Consider the following 26,798-nt stretch of genomic DNA (forward strand, 5'->3'; position numbering starts at 1 on the left):
AGCCTTACACAGAGCAGGAACATTTGCTTCCTGTGTTCTCCAAATTCATATCTGTAAAGTCAGCCTGTTAAATCAGATGATTTCTGAAGTTTACTTCAATTCTTAAGTTTTGTATCCCCAAATAACTTATTTTATTATTCCTGAATATTAATTAGCTAGAATATCTGATTTCCCACTTGTACTGAAAGACAAAAAGATTGAGTCACCTGTGTATGTCAAAAAAAGAGCTTGTCATAAAAGTATTTATTCACAGTAATTATACTGGCCATTCCAAACTCAAGGTGGATTGAGTTCTGAAAGTTGGTTATTTACAATGAAGGATGTGTTTTCACACAATGACTATGTTAAAAATAATAGGCAGACTTCCAGGTCAGTAAAGCAAAAGTCTATTTTAATCATGATGTTCCATAAACACAGTATTTTTCTACTATTAGTCTGGTTTCTGAATACTACGTGTTACAATGATTTGAACTCTTCCATGGAAAGAGTTCCACCCTTTGATTACAAAAGCCACTGTGGTTTCTGCTCCAGTGATCTTGGGAAATTTCTCTCTTCACAGGCAGTTGGACCTATGAACTTTTTCCAAGTCTCCTAACTCCTCCAAAGAGGGACACTTCTGAGAGTAGAGGGGGAGCTATTAATATTTTTTCTGGGAGAACGAGCATAAATCATCATTGTCCTGAGAGCACTGGGGGGATGGTTGTCCTAGTCATACTCGTTTAGAAGTACTTCCATGGCCTGTCTGTGGACCCAGCAATATGAAGCTCTCACTTATTTTCGTTTTCGTTGCAGTTCATTCAACAATGTTTACTAAGTTTCTGCCATGTACTACATACTGGAGATATAGTGTGGTAAAGATGAACATGGTACCCAACTTTGCTGAGCTTAGAGTCCAGTGCAAAAAAGAGACATTAAACAACTAATTGTAATAAAGCCTAAGTGATGACTGAGGAAGTCCAGGCACCAGGGGAGCACATAGTAGGGGACCTTAGGTCGATGCTCTAAGGCAGGGGCCTTTTCTGTAAAGGGCCAGATAGGAGATATTCTAGGTTGTTACTCTTTTAGCCTTTAATGATCATAGATGGTTTCTGTTTTTCCTCCTCCTCCTCATCTGTCTCTTCCTCCTTTTCTTTTTCTTCTTTCGAAATTCTTTAAAAAATTTAAAACCCGTTCTTAGCTTGAGGGCTGTACCAAAACAGCCACAGGCAAATTTGTCAACGGTAGTTTGTCAACCCTTGTTCTAGGAGAAACCTTTTTGGAGCAAGGGCTATGTAAGCAGAGATTTAGAAGGTGAGTGAGTCTGCCAGGGGAAGAGTTGTAGAAAAAGGATATGGAAAGATAATATGTGCAAAGGCACAGGGACCGGAGAATGAAAAGAAATCCATCCTGGCTGGGAGTGGCCAAGATGATGTCGAGATGTATGAGATCTGTTCCCAGAATGTTTTATAACCCTGCTAAGGATTTTGGACTTGATCCTAAGGGTTAAGAGGCATTCATAAAGGACTTAAAAGGAAGGAGGGTCATGATCAGATTTGCATGTTTAAAAGATTCTTCTGACTGCCCTGTAGAGAACAGATTGGATGGGACAAGAGAGGAAGCAGGGCGTCCAGTGCAGTGGCAAAGGTCCAAAGGATAGACAATGAGGCAGCACAGATCAGGATGATGACATGAGAAACACAGGGACTCAAGTGAGATTTGTGAGGTGTACATGGCTGGACTTGTTGATTGATTGGACGAGGAAGAGAAAGGAGTCAAGAATGACTTCTGAGTTCTTCCTAAAATAACTGGGTGGCTGGTGATACCATTTACTGAGGGAGAACCCTGGAGAAGGAGCAACTTTGGAAAAGAAGAAGAATTCCATTTTAGACAGACTGAATTTGAGGTGTATGCTAGACTTCCGAGAGGGGGTGCCCAATAGGGGGTTAGATGCACAGCTCTGTAGTTCACAGGAAAGGTCAAAGTTGTAAGATTCATCGTGTAGATGGGAACCAAGGCCAAGAAACTGAATGGAATTATGTGTATAGGGTGAGAAGAGTCTCCTAATATTGAAGGAAGGGCTGGGCAAGTAGATGGAGAACAGTTTCTGGTGTTTAATGAGTCACCTTCCACCTAGTCCACCTGCTCCTCCTCGTCTTCGTTCTTCTCGTTCTTTTACTAGTTAGGCTACACATTTTCTACCAATATAGACCAAACCTGGGGTGAGGTGATAATTAGAGATGACGTATGAAGCTGTCCTTGATAGGGATGGGAAAGAACATTCAACTGGAATTAGAAAGGAAGGTCCTTCTTGGGGCTGCGGTACCTCTGATACAGGTTAAAAGTGTTTTTTCAGTTGCTTCTGTGCACATAGGGATGTGAATAGGTTGGGCATGCATAAATTGTGAATGACCTGCCTTCAGTATATGAGAGAACGTGATCCAAAAAACAAGACTTGGCATGGGGAGAGCAGCAGACACAACAGACATAAATATCAGTGAGTTGTTCCAGCTGTTGAAGAAATATCAAGAGAGGAATGTGTAGGGGAGGAAAAAAATTCTACCCATTGGACTTCATTGGCTGGAGTCCTACAACTTAGACTAACAAAAGACAGATTAACAAGTGAAAAGCAAACAGAAGTTCATTAATGTGTACATTGTGCATGGACATGGAAGTACTCAGTGATGAGTAACTCAAAAGGGTGGTTCAAACTTGAGCTTAGACCTTGAGCATCTTAGCAAAGAACAATAATTGCAAAGAAAAGTGACAAGGCAAAAGAAAGGGACTTTGAGCTTCCAGAGGTGGCAAATTGTGGGAAGGTAAATGTACGGAGACACTAATGGTAGATAAGAGTTATATGGTTTCCCTGGTACTATCTCTGGGCTAATAAGGGTCTAGCATCTCAGATGACTAACTTCAGTCCTTCCTGGTAGAGAGGGGAGGGGAGACACCTTTGCAAATTTATATTCTGCTTTTAGGGGGACTGCAGAGGGCTTTTCTTGTATCTGCTTACTTCTAAATTATCTTCAGCTCAAAATAATCCGCCTGCCAAACTGGTGTTTTCTGGGGGGAGGCATATTCTGCTACCTAGGCACCTAGTAACCACTGTCAGATTTCCCCACATCCTCATTTCACTTCTGTGATTGTAGTTAGGGGAAATTACAATGAATTCCTATGTTTGACCCTGGGCATTTAACACTTCTAAGTGCCGTGTATATCACCTAATAGATTTAATTTTTCTCCAAATTAGTATTAAGTTTATTAAGTTGAATTTTTATTCTTGGAAATTGACAATCTATGTATGATGCTTCTCTGTATGTAGGGCATAAAGGATAATTTCAGCTAAACAGCACCAGTGATTACTCAGTGTTCTCTGCCCATCTTCTGTTATTACTGCTGATTGAATTCAGGGCCAACTCAAGCAAAGCTGTGAGGCAGGCACTGGTTTTCTTTGGTGTTTGCCTTCTCACTTCCCTTCTGTACTTCAAGCATCTATCCTGGCCTCATTTCCAGTTGTTACTTGGGTATTTGCACTTTAATAGAAAATTGCCGCCGGTAAAAAGCCTTTAAGGTCCAACTAAATGAATCTTTCATAGTGGACTTTTAGGTGGAAATGGGGCCCTATGGGAGAGATGTTTTCTGGAGAAGGGCAGCCATCAATCTGTGCGATGGGCATTGCAAGTCTTTCACAGTGGGTTGTGAGGAACAACTCTGAGACAGGGTCTCTACTTGTGTCTTCAAACTATTCTTGAGGCCCTTTGACCCTGTATCCCACTGTGGCTCCTGCCATATCCTCTTCATCTCTTCATAGTCAAACTTATTTAAGGAAAAGTGCCCTGACTGACTCTTCCTTATGTCTCATTCAGTCTCTCCCGCTGCATTGTGGCTGACCAGCATCAGCAACTGCAAATTACTGGACGTTTTCTCCTTATTTGTATGGTCTCTGCAGAATTTGACTCTGAGTCTGCTCCCTGATTCTTTAAATTGCATCCTGCTTTGGTTTCCAAGACAACGTGCTCCCCTGGTTCTCCAGCCTCTCAGTAGTAGGGTAACTGAAAGTGGGGGCTGGGGTGGAAATGTAATGTCCAGCAGCATCCCCACTCTTGGGTACACACGACTGAATTTCCTTATTCTTGTAATGAATATTCAAACCCCCTTCTGACCTGATTGCTGGTCTGAGTCCTTTCAAAATAGAAAGTTTGGAATCTCCACTGCCCCAGCCGTTGCCTCCTAATATGCTCCATCTGAGTCCTTTTCCCCCTATCCCTCCAGATGTTAGTGATCTTTAAAGTTTTGTCATTAACAATCTTCTCCTTTTCCTCTTATCCCCCTCCTGATCTTATCTATGACCTGGCCTTCGACTCTTAGGTCACAAATCTCTACTTCTCTTCCAGACTCACCCTTCTTTCCAGATCTGAATATTCAACTATCTGTGTGATATCTCCATTCTATCTATGTTAGAATGCTTTATCTTCAGCCCTCCTACTCTTAAATCTCCCAAATTAGTAGTCACCTTTGGCTGCTTTGCCCTCTCAACCTCTTCCTTCATGCAGTCACAAAGGCTTGCCAAATCCATTAAGGTTGTTAAATTCATCCTCTCTCCCATTTCTCCCTACTGCCTTAGAGTAAGCCTTTATCTGAGCTGTAGCAGTGAATACTGTTCTCCCTTTCCCTACTCTAAACCTCTATAATTCTACAATTTACACAAGGAAGAAGTGCTCTTTCTAAAATGCAAATCTGATCATGTAAGCGTCAGCATAAAACTGTTAACTGGCTTCCCTTTATTTTGCAGAGTAAAATCTCAGTTCATTAGCATAACGTCTGATGGACTTTGTGATGGAACCTCCATCACAAGACCCCACCCTCCTCTTCAGGCACCACTTCCCTCCACAGTACAATTAAACATTTCATGTTGCTTGAGGCCTCTGTACCTTTGGACAGTATGTGCTTCTGGATCATTCTCTCAATTTCACGAGTGTCTATCTGTCTAGAATATAGACTCCACACTAGAAGGGATTGTGGGGTAAAATCCCTTTCTACAGGTATTGCTCGATTGACGTGAATGTCAGGGGAACAACAAAGAAGGGTAGAGGATGTATCATTTCTCATCTGGTTACCACCGCCTCTCATCTGTATTAGCAGGACTGGCAGGACTCTAAGGTAGAAATAACTTTTTGGAAATGTGCTAGGAACCCTCCAAACTAGGATCATTAGAGCAGAGATGTGAAGAGCCTGCATCCCTCAGAAACAGCAGAGCATCTTCTAAACCCTTGTATTTATGTTTATTACCAGAAAAGCCTTCCAGGAATGAAAACTAAAGGTTATGTGGTACATATATGCAATGAAATATTACTCAGCCATAAAAAGGAAAGAAATTGGGTCATTTGTAGAGACGTGGATGGACCTAGAGAGTGTCATACAGAGTGAAGTAAATCAGAAAGAGAAAAACATCATATATTAATGCATGTATGTGGAATCTGAAAAAATTGGTATAGACAATCTTATTTACAAAGCAGAAATAGAGACACAGATGTAGAGAATAGACGTATGGATACCAAGGGGGAAAAGGGGAGGTGGGATGAACTGGGAGGTTGGGATTTACATATATACACTATTGATACTATGTATAAATAGGTAACTAATGAGAACCTACTGTATAGCACAGGGAATTCTACTCAATGCTCTATGGTGACCTAAATGGGAAGGCAATCCAAAAAAGAGGGGATATATGTATATGTATAGCTGATTCACTTCGCTGTACTGTAGAAACTAATACAGCGTTGTAAAGCAACTATACTCCAATAAAAATTAAAAACAAAAAAAGGTGGAGCTTTTGGTATAATACAGGGAGATGCTGAAGTCATCATCTGACTGATATCTGAAGAGGAAAAGGTTATGAGCCTTTTAAGCCTTCATCAATCAGCCACGTTGCCACATTTTAGGTCATAGTTCACCACCAGCCTCCTCCGGAGAGAGGAGACATAAGACTTTGGTTTCCTTCTGAATTTATAAAATATGTGTGTGGTTTTGGTATTTATTGCCTATTATATATTACACTAGTTTGAAAGATAAAAAAATAATATTAAAGTTTTCTCTCTTCTTTATTCTAGCTTGGATTTATATTGAATAATCTGGGGTTTTTTTGTTTGTTGTTGTAATTTCTCATTTTAATTCTTGAGATGGCTAGGGAACAATTCTCCATTAACTGGAGCTTTCAAATAAAAAGAATCTTAATTGTCAGAATAAAAGGAAATTTATTGTGATAGATGTAGTGAAAAGATATAAATAAAATACTCTTGACTGTGTCCTCCTCGTCCCTTTCAATTCAGTCAGATTATCTGGAATGCCTGTCTGTAAAGCTATACAGTGAAAATAGACCAGAATTGTTATTCAGAAGCGATACAGGGATTCTTCATTAAATATTCTGAAGATCCAATGTCCTTATTGCTAAGATTACAAGAGGAGAAATATACATTTTTATGATGAGAAACTTTCAACAGCATATTCCTAAGTCCTCCCTCTGTGTTTATGTAGCACTTTAAACAAATGTTTATGTAACACTATGTATACATACTTTTATTGCAGCCACGTTACATACATTACTGTACTTTGTCCATTTGTCTTTCTGCTCTTGAATTTTAGTGCTTTGAGGGCAGGAGGCCATTTCTCTTTGTGGCCTCATCACCTAGCACAAATTCCAGGAGAATTATAGTAATAATATTTAATGGATGACAACTCCAAGCAAAAAATGAATTTCTGATCATTCTGAGTCCCAGAGAAAGTTTGGTCCATTCCATGTTATTCATTGAGGTCTTAGAAGATAAAATATGTGGCAATTACTTCTGCCTAACTACATTGTCTGAGATAAGGTAAATCTGATACAAGTTTTGGATTTCATCTATAAAAGTTTGTGGAAATTTGTTTTCTCTCATTATATAGGTAGGTATGTAATATCCTCAACTTGGCCTCTTTGCCTGTGAAGTCTAAAATACTTACTATCAGATCTCTTACAGGAAATGTTTGCTGACCACTGGTCTGTAAAATACTTTATCTAAGTTTAAGAAGCAATTGATTTGTAAAAATTTCTCTAATGTAACATTTTAACACTGGCCTGGACATTAAAACGGTGAGTTCTGCTTCTCACCTATAGCTACGTCTGACCTCCTTTTGTACTTTACTTGACAGGGCATAGGGCTGAATGCAGAATGGATACTTAGTAATGGTTAATTGATTTTTTTCTCAAGCTGCTCAGTTTTACGAAAAGATTTTGCCTGATCCCATTAGAATTTTAATGAATGGCCTCTTCTTAAAAATGCAATGGAAACCCAAATATTTATTTATTTATTGGCCGTGCCCTAAGGCTTGCGGGATCTTAGTTCCCGGAGCAGGAATTGAACCCGGGCTCTCGGCAGTGAAAGTGCAGAGTCCTAACCACTGGACCTCCAGGGAATCCCTGAAACCCAGATAGTTATAATGAGGATTATTTTAAATGACTGGCCTGGACTATGAGGCGTACACTCAGAAATAAATGCCAGAATCTTCAGGCAGACTTAACTCTCTGCCACATGTTACCAGTTGGCAAAATCTGTGAAGGACTGGGGGTGATCACTCACCCAGGTTAAGAAATGGCTCTGAATGAATATGTCAGGCTAAATAGATTGATTGTTACTTAATTCTAATTTTATATTTTCAGATGCAGCATTACCAGTGACACCAACCATAAAAATATTTTAAAAGATCTCAAAATTAGGTAACTACATAGCAAAGGAATTACATCGAGTGAAAAAAAAAAACCCAGAGTTAATGTCCTGGTTAGTTAAGTTGAGTGTTTTAGTGGAATTTCTTTTTCCCTTTTGGTTCCTAGGAAGTCCTTCCTAAATTCACTTGTTAAAAGTATATTTCCGGCTGCTTGGATAAGGCGGGTTGTATTGTAAATCCTGCCTAAATGTACTTGGAATAAACCAGTCAAGAATTTAACCTCTCTTTGACAAACTAATTGGTTGGGGTTTAAAACCATCAGTTTTGTAATAAAACTGTGTGCAATCAATAAGGGTAAACTGATTATGTTCCCTTGGCTTCATGTCTGAGGAATCTTGTTAGCAGTTGAACTCTCTGAATGACTTGCCTAACTCTTAGAAAACGACTCAGCCTTTTGTATAAGCATGAGGTTTTCAATTCCCTGCAAATTTCACACGGCTTTCAGGTAATGGCTGCATGTTACCGAAGGGAGTAATGTTAAGTGCATGTGAAAGAACGGTTCGGGATATTAGCCTTTCCTTAGTGAATCACAAATGAGCTTTTCATGTCTGATTCCCTCTCTGGATGAGCCAGCCGAGGGGCTGGGGTGTAGCGAGTTAGGAGTCTGAGATTGGGACAAATCCAGTCCTTCGTGGTCTATTGTCTGCCACTGCGAAGCTCCAGATATGATCCAGATTCAGCAATCCAGAGGACTTAGAGAATAAGAACCCTGCTATGATCCTTATTAATGAGATGAGAGCTGGGAATCTGGACAAGAGAGCATTCAGAGAAAGAAGAGGGGAAGGCTGTGGGGACTGGTGACATTCCTCAGCCAAAGAGGAGCATTGACTTTTAGCTATCGATAACACTCATATGTTCCCTCCATTTATCGAAAGAGGTTTGATATTGTAAAGCACCGTTCATGGTTTTCTGTTTGCATTATAGTTCTGCTTCTTCCAATGTTGGAGGTTTTTGTTCAGTTATCACAATTTGTATTATAGTTTAGGTTTTAATTTGTACTAATGTCTCAGGAACACTTGGGAATTTCATTATTTGCTACAAAGTCAGGATTAAAGCACATTTGACATTTTCTATTTATGTTTCCTAAGAGTGAGTACCAGGCATTGTTCAAACTAAGGCCAAGTTCTAAAACATCCCCAGCTAATATACCCTGTGCATATCTTTAGACTGAATAATACTGTGATTGAATAATCACAATAATTGAATTATTGTATGTGTGTGTGTGTATATATATATATATATATATGTGTATATATATATATATATATATATATGCCTCACGAGTACAGAGGCCAAATCTGTTCTCTTCACAATTATTCCCAGGATAATAACTCTCACTGAACATTTGTTTGCTGAACTGATGAGTGTGGTTCTGGTCCTTGCAGCAGCCCCAAAAGCATACAGCACATTTTTATAGTTGTCATAAATACAAAAAGAAGTAAATAAGTAGTTCAGAGCAATTACAGCTCCCCTGACCAATTTTATAATACAATTTTAGAGGATATTACAGTATTGAATAAAACATTTTATTATGGTTTCAAATATTTGATATCAAAGTACTTTCTACAAAACACTTTATTGGAAAATAATGCTATTTCCCAATTGGAGTGCTAAAACATATTATAACAGTTGATAAAGATTTTTTTTTTTTTGGCTGCCCCACGTGGTGTACAGGATCTTAGCTCCCCGACCAGGGCCAGGGATTGAACTTGGGCCCCGTGAGTGAAAGTGCCCAGTCCTAACCACTGGACCACCAGGGAAGTCAATATTCCATAACAACCTAATTGGGAAAAGAATTTGAAAAAGGATAGATACATGTATATGTATAACTGAATCACTTTGTTGTACACCTGAAACTAACACAACATTGTTAATCAACTGTACTCCAATATAAAATAAAAAAATTTTTTAAAAAGCTAAAAAAAAATTTTTAAATAAAGTCATTCTAGAATTCTTATTAAAACTGTCAACCTGTAATAACAAGTGTTGGAAACAACTGGAACTCTCATACATTGCTGGTGGGAGTGCAAAATTGTACAGATACTCTGAAAAACAGTTTGACAGTTTCTTACAAAGTTATACATATACTTAACATATGCCCCAGCAATCCTTTTTCTGGTTATTTACCCTAGAGAAATGAAAACTTATGTTCCCACTAAAACATGCAGACGTATTGTTACCACCGAATGCAAGTGCAAGTTTGTGCGCCCAACACACAGTGAGGCCAAACAAACTGAAACGTTGGAGTTTGGAGCAGAGAAAGATTTATTGCAGGGCCATGCAGGGAGAAAGGGTGGCTCATTCCCAAAAAGCCCTGAACTCCTGGAAGGGTTTCAGCAAAGCACTTTTAAAGGCAAGGTGAGGGAGAGGTGTGGTTAGTTGTTGCAAACTTCTTGGTGTCCGATCCTTTGTTCTAGCAGCTGTCCACTTAGGTCAGGTCAGGATGATCCTATAAACCTCCAATAAAACAAATGTTATTCTCTGTTCTGCAACTTTTTATCTCTATATGAAAGGACTCATAAAGGTCAGAGACCTGAGTATAGGCTATCTTTTATATTTCAGGCTATAGGCAACATTCTTTTACAAAATGTGCAGAGCCAACATTTCTAAGCACAGGCAATAGACCAGGTCTAACATGGAATCAGATTTGTTCTTTCCTATTACATTAAAATGTTCAGAGCAGCTTTATTGGAGATAGAAGCTGTAAACAACCCAATGTCCTTCACGAGGGGTCTGGATAAGCAAGCTGTCATATACCCATGCAGTAGAATACTACTCAGAGACAGAAAGGCACAAACTATTGATACATTTTGATACTGATACAGGCAAGATGGATGATTCCCAAAGACAGGTGGGAGTGAGAGAAGTCAGTATGAAAAGGCTACATACTATATGATTTCAACTATGTGATATTCTGGAAATGGGAAAACTGTAAAGACAGTGAAAGGTCAATGATTGCCAGAGGTCTGGGTGTGGTGAGAATAGTATTATAATGGGGTAGCACAGGGGGTTTTAGATGCATCAGCAAGTTGTTTTGTATCCTAATTGTGGTAGTTACACAAATCCATACATTGTTGAAATCCATAGACCCTTACAGCAAATAAATTACCATATGGTAATTTAAAAAAATAACATAAAAAAATCTCTCAGTTAGTAAGATATAAGTAATTCTATAACCAATGGCTGCTTACTTACAGTCAAGTGGTATCTTCCCAGGCGCATCACAACTGGAGACCGTGGGTTTTAAAAGCCATGATCTAGTTATCTGAGAGGTGGAAAGTTAGAAAAGTAAGCTATAGTATACTTTTTACAAAAGAAATAAAGTAGTACTATCAAAAAGGAAACTCTCCTATACCTTTATTCAACAAACAGGATTGCGAGATCTTGTTTGAAGCCATCACTTTATTGTCCAGTTATGTAGATTTTCCCCTCTGGTGCTTATTCTGGCATTAATTAATATAACAGAATCTGAAAGAAAGATTAGAAATGCGTTATGTTAGAAATAGCCTTGCTTTAAGGGACGTGCACATTGATATGCCAGGAAAACTTGGACAGTTTTCTCACTGCTGAGATTTTTTTTTCACCCAGTCTGGAGTCCAATGGAAACCACATATTTATTAAATGATTGATGTTTGTACTCCTCAGGAACCATGGGAATTACCATCTTAGATCAGATCATTAGTCTGCCTAGTCTAACATCTTGCTTCTGGCTTAGGTAATTATCTGATGCTTTTGAGGGACATTTAAATCTTTCTTGTAAAGCATCTGACCAAAGCATCTGACCATTGTTTCACATAGTGTTGATTCTCATTGTTGAGATGTGGATGAGAAACTTGGGCTGAAATTTCTTTTAGTGCAATTAATTCATTTGTATTTTCAAAATCTAATTGTATTTTGGCCGTTTTGACCATACTGGTTAGATCCCAAATGATAAGAAATGCTGTGACACACTTGATTTAATGCTCAAAGATTTGATTTTTCTACTTCCCTATGAGGCTACAAGAATGACTAGATAAAAATCCCATATAATGTAACGTGTTTTATACTTCTAGAAGTCCTATATTTTATAAGGCGAAAAGCAAATGATCCTTTCCATGTTTGTAAGATGACTGTTCGGAGCTTTATGTGCTATGGTCTCAGAACTAATTATTCCCAAATAATTGACAACTAGTAACTCTTTAGACAGTTACTTTTTACCATTTTCTTTCTAATATATTGCTTTGATTCCTTAAAAATGGAACAGTTTAATTGACTGGTACAATGTGATCCTTTTCTGCCTTCCTGTCTCCTAGGTAGATATTAAATGCATAGACATTATTTTAGGGTCAACAGCAACTTATTTAGCGTTTACATCTTCTTAAAAAAGACTTTTTAAAAATGAAAGCCAGGTGAGAGACATATCCTTTTACAAACATGCAGGAATTGGAATTTAGGCTTCCTGCTCAATGAGAATATTTACTGTTGCTGTTGTTTATAAGCAGAGTTCTAGCTGAGGTGTTTGGTAAGGAGGCAACTACACCACATGAGAAGTAAATAACCTAAGGATAGGGTATATAGAGAATTTTCTACAGCAGTGTTTTCTCAACCGGGATGCTTAACCCCCAGTGGCCGTTTGGCAATATCTGGAGACACTTTTGGTTGTCACAACTGGGGGCTTGGAGGTGTAATTACCGACATTTAGTGGGTAGAGGCCAGGGATGCTGCTAAACATCCTACAATGTCCAGGATACTCCCGACAGCAAAGAACTGTCCAGTCCAGCATGTCAATTGTGCCAAGATTGAGAACCCCTGCTCTATAAAGTCCAGAAGGTGTGCTTTGAGCGTCAGACACAATGCCTTGAATATGATAGGTGCAGAGAATATATTGAGGGGATTTTCACAAGGGACTGCTCAAGTCAGACTCAGGGCAGAAAGGGAGGGTGTTTATTACTGGAATCAGGCAAGTTGCAAAGCAATGCGTGTTGACCACAGATTTCATGATACGTATTACACTTCTTTCATAGCATGTTTGACTAGGCACACATGCAAAGCAGCTTATTAAGAGGACTATTACTAGTATTATTTTTTAACCTATGAGACTAAGCATTGTTTTCCTCTCTTCTCTGTTATCGTTTTCAAGGATCGGTCATCAGATTTTCCTCATCTCCCACCATCAACGGCTCTCAGTGTTTGGAGCACGTGTCCCACCAGCTGGGGTTCTCTTGCTGCCTCTGACAGTTCTCCAGGGCTACAGTTTTATGTTTCACCTCTAACTTCTGTTTTGCTAATCCTCTCTTTAGCTGTTTGATCTTAAACTTGAGGGGGTTTAGAGCAGAAAAATCCTGTTGATTTGTCTCTCTCTGGCTTCTGGATCTTGAAAATAAACTTTTTATAATGAGATAGTAAATAGGAGGGTATCTGGACCAGGAGATGACTATATACAGTGGGTTGTGCAGGGGAAAGTGCACGGGGACAGGATGGGTATCTCAGTCCTTGGATTGGGTGATTTTTATCCAAAAAAGTTTGGACAGAGTTTTGCCTTGCTGGGTGGTGCTCATGATGGCTTTCGTGAATCTGGCTGTGCTGCTCCTGAGAAGAACTCACCTTCTAAAAACCTTCAGTCCCATTTGTCCCTTTCCTGGGGATCAATAATGGGTCTATGGGCTATAGAGCAGCAAGCACCCTTGGTTAATTTAGTGTCTGTCTATCACTGCCAAATCCTTAAAGCAGAACTGGATTCAGATCCACCTTCAGAGTGCTATGGGTTTGCAGACTGGGGAAGACCCTTTTCTAAAAATCACAGCACTGCTTGAAAGCTTGTTGCATTCCTTTACATGAAGGTAAACTTTCAAATCCACTAGAGAGTTTAAAAGTTAAACTTATAAATGCAAACTGGGGGTGCCAACTTGTTAGAACAAATTTTCATGACAATTCAGATAAGAATGGCAGATTCTTTCTTCTTCTGTAGGAACAGAGAACAGTTTTGGGAGCCCAAAAGCAGGAGAGGTTTTCTTCTTCCTGGCCAGGAAGGCCATCAAAGGCAAATGTTTCTTACTTCAAAATTTCACTTTGGGCTTGTGCCATTTTTCTTCTACTTTTCTTATCCAGATGTACAACAGATACAAGATAGTAGAGCAGGGAAGAGAAGGGATTAAGATTTCTTTTCTAGAATTCACTGTTACCTAATAGAATTTCAGGCTCGTTAAAGTCTCTACAAAACCTAGAAATTTATAATTAATATACTTCTCAGAGATATTCACATATATCCATATTGTTATTTTAAACCAGTGATATTAAATAGCCATCAGTTATTTTCACTATCTATGAAAAAATGTTCTCGAGTATCAATTTCTGAGACAGGTAAATGCAACATTGTTTTAATCTGAAGAACTATAGCAATGAACCCTGAAAATAGGTTGAATAGGTCAAAGTTATTTCTTGATCATTACCAATTTAATAAATTACGAAGTCAGGATTTCATTTCATATATTATTCATCTTCTTTTTCTTCTTCTATTTTTTTTTTTTTTGGCAACGTGGCTGTTCTTTATGTTTCAGAAATAGCAGTATTAAATACTATGGAGAAAGGTTAGAGGGTTGACACTGAGGTTGCATTATAAAGACAAGTTAAAAGCTTTAATTTATACTTGAGAATAACAAGATATGAAAGGATTTTGTGAAAATCCTTTGTTCATTAGATAATGTTTATTTAACAAGAAATGAGTGTTTTCAATAAGATTTAACTGAGGATTTTGTTGGAAAGACTTTAAGAAGTAAGGTCTCTGTTCTTTAAACCCTGCTGATTTAAAGAAATATTACTAAATACTTTTAAGTCCATTTTTATTCAGTTCTGTCTACTTGCCATTGGTTATAATAGACTTAGAACCTTAAGGCTTATTCTTTTATTCTTCATTTTTTGTTTTAAAATTTTGGCAAGATTGTTTTCTTTGTGCTTGTTGTTATTCGAAGGCCCCAGCAGAATTCTGATTCTTCTGTAGCCAGTGCTCTTGGAAGAAGACATGATATCATTGCCAGTGGGGAAGCTGTTAGCTAGGAAATCTCTTTTAGTCACAGTGTGGTTGTGTAGCTAAATTGTCCTCTGTGTGTCAGAAGTGATTTGACCGTACCTCTTGGTTTGCCCAGGACAACCTAAGTTCATACCTGCTGTTCCAGTGTAATTGTAAGACATCCACTCTCAAAAGTGTCTTGGTTTGAACAATAAGTTACACGATCACCATCAACTTAGGAGGCTATATGGAGAGAATGGTAATTGGATCAAGTGTTTACTTTTTGGCTTTTCTTGTTTATTGTTTTATGGTATTGGGAGTGTGTGGCTTGTGAAAAAGAATCAATAAAATTAGATGATCCAGAATGAAACTGAATATGGAAGGGTTTTGTGGGAACTGAGAAAGAAAACATTTGCAGACATTGCTATAAATTAACAAGCCAAAACAGGGAGAGGGAGAAAAGATACAAGTAAGCATTGTGACCACAGGGCTATAATTATTAGGATAAAGTCAGGTGTTTTGGTGATGGTGCGAGTGGAGGAAGGGATGTATAGGAACCAGCACTCAGTATTATTTTAAGAAACACAGTAAAATGCTTAAAGAGCTGGAGAGTGTAGGATAGAGGTCAAGGACATGGGCTTTGGAACAGACTGCCTTGTGTTCACTTTCCTCAAGCTACTGAAAAATGGAAAAGATGCTTAAACCATATATGCCTCATTTCCCTCATCTGTAAAAGGAGAGTAATAGTAGTACCTATGCCACAGAGTCATTGTGAAGATTCAATGAGTTGACGCTTATAAAGCACTTAAAGCTGTATGAATCACATTAAAATCACTCGATACAGGTAGCCTGCTATTATTATTATTATTGCGATGGTTTTCAATGGGCAAAGGGGGGAACGGCTGTACCACGGTCATCAGGTGCCTTACATGAAGCTGCATATACTTCTGGACGCAGCATCACACACTGAGCAGCTCTGCCTCCAGGCGGGCTGGTTGGGAGTCCTGTCTTTATCACATATTTGTTCAGCAAGTTTCTCTTTACTCTGTCTCCACATCTTTAGACGGAGATGAAAATTGTATAGACATTTTAGGTTTATTGTTATGGTTAGACTTACCACAATGCTTGTAAAACCACTCCCCACAGTCTCGGGCATACGGTCAGGGTTTCAGTGTTAGAAGTTATTCTATAGGAACCTCTCCCTATAAACTTACATATGTGATAAGGGATGTTACCTTCTGGGTTTCTTAGCTCTAATCATTCTTACGTAGAAGATAACGAGCATGTAGTTCATATTGAGGCATAGAAGGACTGCAGGACAGTGGGTGTGTTTGAGGTGTGTGTAATGCCTTGAAAGAGAGGGTAGTTGACACTCAGTTCTGTCATTCAGGAGAGATGATGAGTTTGGGGTCCATTAGCACATGAATCAATCAATCTCTCTCTCTCTCTCTCTCTCTCGTTCTGTTTATATGTGAGGGGCATACAAACAGGGGGCATATGTGTTGTGAGATGAGGACAGAGAACTGAACCCTGAAGAATACGATCCCTTAAAGGGTTGGATGAAGGAGGCCCCCCAAACAACAACAGCAGTTGAGGAGAAACAGGGGTAAGAGGAATAGCAGATAAAGATTTCCTAGGAATTAGGACAAAAGAGTATTTCAAGAAGAACAACAAGTGCTATAATGAAGCCAACTGTGATTAAATCAGAAAAAAGCAACTGGATCTTAGAACTGGAACTGAAGCTTCTAGTAACATCCCTGAGAATAGTATCAATAGAGTGAGTTGGGCAAAATGTAGATTTCAGTGGATTGAGACCCATCTAGAAGATGAGAAAAATTAATAAATAGAACAAAATAAAAAGAAAACCTGTCTTTTCAAGGAATGTGAGAGTAAACGGAAAGAAAGGAAGGTGGGAAACTTATACATGCTTCCAGGTAATGGGGAAGAGGTTTGAAGACCCAAGAAACGAGCAGCAGTTGATGAGGCTAATTTGTGACTTTCAAGGAGAAGGAGACAGGGCTGAGGTCGCCCATATAGAAGTTAGCTTGGGAAAGAGGAAAGATACCCATTTCTTTGAGTCAGATGAGAAGAAGAAAAAGAAGAGTGAATATTTGAAAATGTTAGGAGTAAATGTAGGAAAATTAGTTCCTCGTGTCCCCAGATTTATTTGTGAAGTCGGTGACTTGGTCATTAATATGAGAGCGTAGGGGCAACTAAATCCTTGAACAGAAGAGAACTTTAACTAGCGGTGAATGGAAGAGGGCTTGGTTAATACTGAAGGCTCAATTGAGGTTGCAGATAAAATATTTGTGATAGCACCAAATGATACAGTTCTCAGTTATGTGAGCTTTTATTCTTGTTTTATGCTTGTAATTTTTATTTGTATTTTTTCCTCCAGTTTTATTGAGATAGAATCTACCTATAGCACTGTATAACTTTAAGATGTACAGCATAATGATTTGACTTACATACATCAAAAACTGTTATCACAATAAGTTTAATGAACATCTGTAACCTCAAATAGATACAAAATTCAAGAAATAGAAAAAAATTTTATCTTGTGATGAGAACTGTTAGTATTTACTCTCTTAGAAACTTTCATATATAACATACAGCAGTGTTAATTATATTTATCATGTTGTATGTTACATCCCTAGTACTTATTTATCTTGTAACTGGAAGTTTGTGCCTTTTGACCACTTTCATCCAATTCCCCTCCTTCCAACCTGGCCTCTGGGAACCACAAACCTAACCTCTTTTTCTATGAGTGTTTATTTTTGAAGCATAATTGACCTGCAACACTCTATTAGTTCCTGTTTTACAACATAGTGATTTTTTTCCCTGTACATTTCAAAAATCATCACCACAAGTCTAGTTACAATATGTCACCACAAAGATATTACTTAGTTATTTATATTCCCTACATTGTACATTTCATAACTCATTTATTTTGCAACTGGAAGTTTCCTTTTAATTATGTGATTTTCTACAGAATTCTTAAACTTCCCAGGAGCAAAAGTGATGGAAATAGATGCATAGCTTTGTCAAGGATGGGGATTTTATATGTAGACATGGGAGAAGAATGAGGGAGGAGATGTTGGGATTACTGGAAGGAGTAGGAAGAAGTACCATTAGGTAAGAAATGGAAGGAAGTGAGGAGAGGGTGAAGAACCAAGACTAAAATTTCAAGGAGGTAAAGGAATAGGTACAGCAGGAGTATAAACACAAGGAGTTTGCCTGCTTGTTCATTTGTTTTTGTAAGGCAGGAGGTTTGGTTGGAGAGATGAGTTTCCTTTCTAAGATGTCAGAGAAATGAAAGGGCCAGAGTACGGCCATTTGAGGGGCTAGTAGCATGATGTGTAAGTGATAAAATCCTTTTTGATGTGAACATTGAAAGGGATCTCAACAATAACTTATTTAGCCTAATCTCATTTTTAAGATGGTAAATTTGAAGCTCTGAGAGCTAAGGCAACTTGTTTAAGAATGGTGGATTTTGGCAAAACAAAGGAACCCAAATCCCCTTGTTCCCAATATGGGACTATGTTTAATAAAACATACCATTATATACTTGAAACACTGAAGTATTGATTTGCTCAGTAAAGGTGGAAACACTCATAAAATGATTCTAGATCATGCTTAGAAATTAACAAACCAATCTCTTCTGCACACTTCATCAGATAAATCCACGGTGTCAAATCCTGACCAATGGCTTGTATATCAGAAAGAAAATGTAATCCAGGTGACACGTGACATAAAAAAGTCACATTGCCTCGCACCAGCCCTTGCTTAAGTCTAGCTAATTAGTGGCATTTTTGATTAATTCAAGTGGATGGCCCTCGAGGCTGTAATTGTAGAATTCAGTCTGAGAATTTAGCTCCTCTTCTATGTTCTCATTAAAAATGTTTTGGGTATTAATCCACATGGTTTGAAAATATGAAAATACAGTAATTTCAGGGTCACTTTGACGATTACAGAGTCAAGCCTTGGTTGATTTATTCACTCATAAGTCTACCCACTACTCATTTTACAGGAAACACAAAGAGCATCATGTTATGGCAAGATCTTTGGACTAAGATGTCAGTTAGTTGGGGTACATAAGTGTAAGATGAGACAAAGATCTTTGCCCTCATGAAGCTTACTTTCCAGAGGCAAGAGACAGTAAGTGATCTCCGTAAAAGATAAGTGAAGTATCTACTAGGTTAGAAAGCGAAAAATGCCATGGACAAAATGTTAAAATGCAAGGCATCATAAGAGACAACAAGAGCATGTGTGAGGATAGGCTGATCAAGGTGGGCTTTATGGAGGGGGAAACATGTGAGAAAAGTGAAAAAAGGTGTAGAAATGGGCCACATGACTAAGCTGGGAGAAGAGTGGAGAGATTGCCTTGTCCAAGGCCCCAAGGAGGGTGAATGGTCTGAGCAGAGTGTTGGAAAGGAAAATTATCAAAAGATGAGGTCAGACGTAAGGCACCCTGTTTTTTTGCAAAGAAATCCAGCTTTTGGTGTGGTTTTAAGGATTATCAAGTCTAACTCCCTTCACATATAAAGTCCATCTTTATGAAGGAGCATGAATCAGTTGTTCAAAAGGCTTTTCATCCTGCATCTTTACTGCCTTTCTGAATTCAGGAAAGTAAGATTTAGTTGGTGTCAGCCAAAGCTGCCATCCATCTGGGACAACACTTTCAATTTTAGTCAATTTATAATGATTCTTATCAGCCAGTGATTATAATTTTCAACTTTAGAGTAAATGATGGAATACATTTTGCCAGCCAGTGATTAGCACGGAAAGAATATTAGGAAAATATTTTTAGCTGCTTAAAAGGATGTGCATTGGTAGAACAGAATTTGGATAGAATTCCGGATAGTGGGTGGACTAGGGTTGAGATTCTGGTTCCATGAAATTCTGGTTCACATAAGTTCTATTGAGCAAGATGTTTGCATAGCAGATGTAGTGGTATTTGTATTGAGAGTAAATTTTGTTGAAGACCCACCGTAGGTACACCCCTCATCCCAGCAGACTACTCATCTATCGCAACACTTTTTCTAATGACTCTTTGCATGGTCTCATTGCCTTTCCTAAGACTGTATTTTAGCAACTACTGCTACAGATGGGCACCAGCCTTTGGAGTGAAACCTTTTTGGCCATTTTGGCAAAGAAGTTGCTTTGGAAAATAGTGAGGTGAAGTTTGCACAGAGTACAGTGGAGCAACTGGCAAAGAAGCTTGGATTATAAGGTTAACCATGGACCTACAGGGTGAAGTCAACGCAGAGTAGGACCTCTGGATAGTGAGATGACAAAAGTGAAAAGTTTTAGAATCACTGGGAGACAAGAGTAAACATTTTCACATTTCAAAGGAGTAGTGGAAATTCTTCTTCTTTTATTTTTTTCTTTACCCCATTTCACAATATGAGAACAAGTATGCTCTCAATGAAATGAACAGTGGGAAAATTTAAAACAAATAAGAGGAAATACTTCTACACTTAGTGCATAATAAGTCCATAGACTTTTCAGCTGAGGAAGGTCAGGGAGTCAAATGTTGAAGAGGAACAGAAAAGAGAAGAAAATCTGGTTAATTTTATGACCAATAATAACATTGTAATTATGCCGTAAGATAAGAATAATGAGGTTGAAGCTTTGGGGCATAAAATGATTGTCTCAGAGGACAGGAAGGAATTCTCCCACTCTTACCCCTAACAATGTGAATGACACGAAAGGATTGACCAGGTGCATTATGGGGTGTAATATTTTCCCAGGAGACAGCTCTTATTAACCTGGAAAACCATTCTTGAAAGACCAGTGGCTAGTTTTATCTGGAAAATCCTGTATTTTAGGGGAAATCAGCCTTGAATCCAAACAAAGAGAATTTTGTAGTTGGTGGAAGGATAAACTCCCCAATGACAGATACGGTCTAATTTTGCTTTTGACCCAGTGTGTGAATGTGTCTAAACATAATATTCATGTAACTAACTTAGAGTATCGTAATGGTTGGAAATTGGCCTTTGACACAGAGCAGGTCCAACGGAAAGCACATGAGCTATCCCTTAGGAATTAAAAATATGTTCTTGCCCTTTTGCCAAACTTTTTTGAAAGTTCAAACTAGCTGCCTGTAGCTTTTGACTTTCTTTCTTGGCGTGTAGGATGCTGCTGGAACTCTTGTATTCCAGACCTTAGTGAGGCTCTGAATCCTTAGCTGGCTTTAAGGGCTCCTGCATAAATTTTGAGCTGGCCACTGAGTGGAGATCACCTAGGAGGGCAGAACTCTTTTGTAGTCAATTCTCAGTGAACTTCTAAACAGGAAAGCCACTACTCTTATGAAACGGAGCCTCTTTAAAATGGTAGATATAGTCTAGGTCAGAGAGGCAGGGCCTTTGGCCTTTCCTCTTACTAATCCTTCTAAACCAACTGGGACCTTAACCTTGTTTGTTCTTTGCCTCTGTGTACCGATTCACTTTTAAAATTGACTTCATTTACTTAGGTATAAGATGAACATTGTGTAGGGCAGAGCAATTAACTCCAGTTAACAGATAACCCCCAAATCTCAACTGTTTAACGAAATGGAAAGTTTGTCTCTACTCACATGCCAGCCTGATGAAGGGTGGGTGGGTGGGACCCCTGGCAGCTGTGCATCTGGTAGTGACACCGGGATTGAGGCTGGCTAAGGTCTGGCTTTGCCATTTTAGAGTCCTTCAAGCCCAACTTCAGGTTTGTTTCCTTGTTTGGAAAATGGAAGCCATAAAAACATACCTCTGTGTTTGTCGTGCCGATTAAATAAAATGTGACATGTTGAATGACTCTCACAGGGCCTGGCGCATAGTACATGGTCAGGAAGTTTTGATGTTTCTTCCCTCTGTGTGTGTATCAGGCACAGATGTGAGTGTATGGGAAGGAGGGAGACACACCAAGAGGAAGTGGGGCTGATACCTGTACTCAAACTGCTCACGAGCTCACTGTCTCTAAAAGAGGAGGCACATTTGTTACTAGAAACGTGACTAAGTCAGTCCCATGGAGGCAAACACTGTGTCTCTCCTTTTATTGTCCACTATCATGTTCCCAAGGTCTAGATCCTATCAGGATAATGATAAAAGCTTAATAGCGTTAAATCAGTGCAATGAAGGAACTAGAAAATGAGATTCTTTTCCTGTTTTCTCTTTCCGTCACCCACCTGCCCCCAGAATTTACAAAAATCCAAGATGATAAGGTAATGCTCAGGATGGCTATCGATTTCCTGATTCTATACCAGCCTTCATCCAAATTGAAGAGATTATCTCGAAGGATCCCTATATGCAAACCACAGTATGCAACTGCTTATAAAAGCTAACACATATATATGGAATCTAAAAAAAAAATGGTTCTCATGAACCTAGGGTCAGGACAGGAATAAAGACACAGACGTAGAGAATGGACTTGAGGATATGGGGAGGGGGAAGGGTAAGCTGGGACAAAGTGAGAGAGTGGCATGGACATATATACACTACCAAACGTAAAATAGATAGCTAGTGGGAAGCAGCCGCATAGCACAGGGAGATCAGCTCGGTGCTTTGCGACCAACTAGAAGGTTGGGATAGGGAGGGTGGGAGGGAGATATGGGGATATATGTACATGTATAGCTGATTCACTTTGTTATACAGCAGAAACTAACACACCATTGTAAAGCAATTATACTCCAATAAAGATGTTAAAAAAATCTTATATATGGTTTTGTATAACTAAAGTTTTGCTTAATCTGTTATCCTTTTCATGTTAAGCTTGTATATAGTGTTTGTTAGCATTTGTAGATCTTTTTTGAAGTACCTGTTTTCATAGCTCCAGCCACTACTTTGTCTCCCATTTTGTGTAAAGCCTTTGCTATAAATAAGCCATTCTGTCTGAATTTTTTTTTTTTCCAAGATAGGGTAAACAAGTGGAAGGGTAGAATTTAAAGGGAGATGAAAATTTCTGTTTTTTTTTTATTGAAGTAAAGTTGATTTACAATATTGTGTTAATTTCAGGTATGTGGTAAGGTGATTCGGTTATAGACCTATATATGTGTGTATATCTATATTCTATTTTCTTCTGATTCTTTTCCATCAGAGGTTATTATAAGGTATTGAATATAGTTCCCTGTGCTATACAGTAAATCCTTGTTGTTTATCTATTGTATATATAGTAGTTTGCATGTGTTAATCCCAAACTCCTAATTTATCCCTCCCTTCCCTTCACCCCCACCACCCTTTGGTAACCATGAGTTTGTTTTCTGTGTCTGTGAGTCTGTTTCTGTTTTGTAAATAAGTTCACTTGCACTATTTTTCTGTCTGACTATTTGGTGCCACTTGTGCATCTCAGTAATCTAGCTATGTTTTGTTACTCAAAGTTGAATTCCAAAATGTCCTTAAAACACTTTCACCTTGCTGAATTGTGTTGCACCCGTTTTCAAAAGGAAACATTGAATTTAAGAGATGACTTGGAAGTTGCTTACCTGCAAGGCCCTGGTCTGTTGCCTTATTTGTAAGAATCCTAACAACTTATTTGTTCAAGTGACTGAACAGTGTCTGGTCAACCTGATCATGTTTCCCATCCACTCTCCCTCCTGGCTCCTATTTATTGCCCTCAGTGAGCAGATTGCTTGGGTGGCTGCCTCCTCTCTCAACCCGTTTTCCCCTGCCACGTTTCCTAGACATTAGCGCAGTTAACGTTTATGCCATCTCACTGTAGGTGAATATCCATGTATATTGTTTTGCATGCATGATAAGGAAACTGAGGTGCATAGTGATCCGTCTGTTGTCAAAGGTTACCAGGAATAGGAAGAAAATAACTTGGAATCGACATTTCACACCAGTGTCTCTCTCCATCTGATCACAGCACTTCTCTTGGCAAGATACCCCTTGGCTCCCCTTTCAGTGTCTGACACCAGGAACACAATGCTCTCAAGGTGTCTCCATCACTTCCTGCTTCCAAAGAGCAGCAGGCTGTCCACTCTACTTGTCCTTCTGTGAAGTTGAAAAGGACCATGTTTTCTGCCCCCCAAATGGACCTTTTCTTATTCTTCCAAAGGAGAAGATCTAGATATAGCAAAATGAGCAAGCTGGGCCATCTGTATGCATTTTTTCACCCATATTAAAACTCCTAAAGCCCAAATGCAAGAACTCATTCTGAAAGACACGAGCATTTCAGTTCTGGGCTTACGGAAATCTTTCCCCCCATTGACGTTAATAACCTTCTCTGTGCAGTATATTGAGGAAATTTTATGGCAAAGAAAGTAAATTTGCAGAGATCCAGGGGACTAGTTTTTCAAGGAGCTTTAACAGAGAAGATTGATTCTCAGGTATTGGAAGCAAATATCAGGATCAATTATGTAAAGAATATTTATGTTTAGAAAGTTCTAGGCCAAACGTTAACTGAGAATTCAAACATTTCATGTCCTCATCTTGTCTCCTGAGGAACAACAACAAAAGTCCTTTTATGCTCTTTGTTCGCTTCCCTAAAGCTGGATATATTATGTATGTTCAGAGAAAAGGATACATCTGAGAAGAGCAAAGATGCTGTATCCATCAGGGTAGCCTAGATTAGGATGCCATAGCACACACTCTGCAAATCTCAGTACATCAAAAAAACCCACCAAGGTTTATTTCTTGCTTACACTTCTTATTTGTCTCTGGTCGGCAGGGACCCAGTCTGAGAAATCAACCTTCATCTTGTACTTTGCTGGTCACTGTCTTAGTGACAAACTTGGAACTCTTTAGAGCAGGAGTTGGCAAATATATTCTATAAAGGGCCAGATAGTAAATATTTTCAACTTCACAGGCCATAGAGTTTCCGTTACAATGACTCAAGTCTGCTACTGCAGTGCAAAATCAGAGGTTACTGTAGTTGACAGTGCATAAACAAATGAGTATGGGCTGTGTTCCAATAAAACTTTATTTACAACAATAGCCAGTGGGCTGGATTTGGCCTATGGCCTGTGGTTTGCCAGCTGTTTCACTTAAGTTGCATAGCCCCAAAGGGACACTTGGTACCTCTGCTCAATGACTAACGGCTAACTAATGATTCTTCTCAACCACGAGAGGATGGGGAAGTACAAGCCTGTCACTTCCCGAGGTAAGCCCGGCCTTACATGTGTTCACACACATACCTGGAAAATGAAGAAGAATAGCTGAGCAGTTATTTTCACAGCTCCACAATGCTTGATTAAACCTACAGGTCTTTTAAGTTTCTCTGTCCCCTCAATTTTCTCCTTAACTCAGAAAATCAGACTACAAGGTGCAGTGTTCATTTGCTCCGTAACAGGAGGTGGAAGTGGCTGGGTAGTCAAAGAGGACGCTGCCCAGCTCTGTTTACGCAGCCCTGGGGGCCATGTACCTTCACCTTTGGGGATCCTAAAGTGAGTCAGGATATGCACCCTGGAAGCAGACCTTGGAAAGGGATTTGGAAGGAGCAAGAGAGGCATTGTATCAGATGACATTCCTCAACAGTGAAATTGCCTAGGGGACAAGTCATTTTCTCGCAGGCCAGTTTTTGAGAAGTTTCCTGATGTCGCAGTGCAGCCTGGTCACAGGGAGCAGTGACAGATGGGGTTTTCGGTTCATTTTACTATAGATGGAGTCTCACTTAAACCCATTGTACCACAGGATGATGTCACTTTGTGTATCTGGTTTTCTAGCAAAACCTACCTCCCTCCCCAAATCAAACCAACCCCACCTCGCCCCCTCCTGGTTCACCATTGTTTTATAAAGTCAGATGGTTCTGTGCCTTCCGTTGACTCACCTCTTTTAAGTTTTATTGGTACTTACTGCTCTAAGAGCAAAACTTAATGAGTGCCTTTATTTTTACACACTTCAACTCATTAATATATCTGACTTTTCTCCATAGGAAGAGTTTGACTAGATATAGAGAAATGTATATTCAAGTGGATCTGTCAGTTAAAACAGAGACACTAGGAATCTATTATACAGGTAGCAGGCTCTCTATACATGGAAATATCTGCTCATATTGATTATAATCCATACCTTCTAGAATTTTAGGGCATTTTTTGCATATTATCAGATAGCAAAACACTTCAGTAAGCCATTTTAATAATTACATTTCAAAAAGATAAAAAACAGAGAACAAAACATATACCTGAACTAGGATCCCTTAGTTGGTGATAGCCCTTAACCTTCATCCTCCTAATCAGTGATATTTCAGTTGAATATGAGAAGATTCTAAAGGCAAAGGTTTCTTGACCATGATAAAGAGGACCGCTTAAAAAGAGTGAGAATAACCTACATGTAAAAAAGTACTTTCAAGGTCCAGATGATATTTTTATTTAAAGTACTGTTGTACTATACCTTGAAATTAATTGTAATTTACTTGAAGGTGCTATGTTTTCAAATTTCATTTCTCAGATTAACTGCCAATATCAAGCTATTACAGAGAAAAGCTCTAGTGTTTCTAAAGAGACTATTGTCTAAGTTTCTTTGTTTGGAATAATAATAATGATAATAATACCACTGATTATGTCCCAGGCATTGTTCTGAACCTTTTAAAATACATTTAATCGTCACAGCTGCCTTATGAGCTTGTTACCATTCCATTTTTCTTTCCACTTTGCAAAGGAGGAAACTGAGGGCACAGTGAAGTTGTTACTTGCCTAATATTACACAGAGAGTAAGTAGCAGAACCAAGATTTGAACCACCGCAGTTTGCACCAGAATCCATAAATAACCAGCAACTGTAGGAATAACCACTGTGCTCTGACATCTTTCACAGCTGGGACAATTGGATTAGAATTGAGATGCCAGTGAAGAAGCAGCAAAATTTAAGGACTTAAAAACAATCAACCCATGTCATGTAGGAAAATCTGTGCTGTTTTGGTGTTTATCTAAATTGACCACAGATTCACTGAATAGAGGCAACTGCATTTTCCTGGGACTGTGGAGATACAGGGAAAATGCTAACCCCCTTTCTTTCAGCAACTGTCTGGTGTAGACATTTCTCTTTCTGGAATGAAGGGAATGTGAAAGAAAAGGAAGCACTCAGAGGCTTCAGTTTGCTGTCAACAGGTCATCAATGAGCTGGGTCATTATTGTCACTCTTCTCCCTCCCACCTGAAGTGTCCTTGGTT

The 26,798-nt window shown here is 38.9% G+C and overlaps 1 protein-coding gene across 1 annotated transcript in view; it reads left to right on the plus strand.

Annotated features, from left to right (window-relative positions):
• Positions 1-26,798, plus strand: part of PKHD1 (PKHD1 ciliary IPT domain containing fibrocystin/polyductin) — a 425,823-nt gene that overhangs the window by 347,690 nt on the left and 51,335 nt on the right. The window lies entirely within an intron of this gene.

This window comes from Pseudorca crassidens, chromosome 10 (genome assembly GCF_039906515.1).
Source record: "Pseudorca crassidens isolate mPseCra1 chromosome 10, mPseCra1.hap1, whole genome shotgun sequence".
NCBI lineage: Eukaryota > Metazoa > Chordata > Mammalia > Artiodactyla > Delphinidae > Pseudorca > Pseudorca crassidens.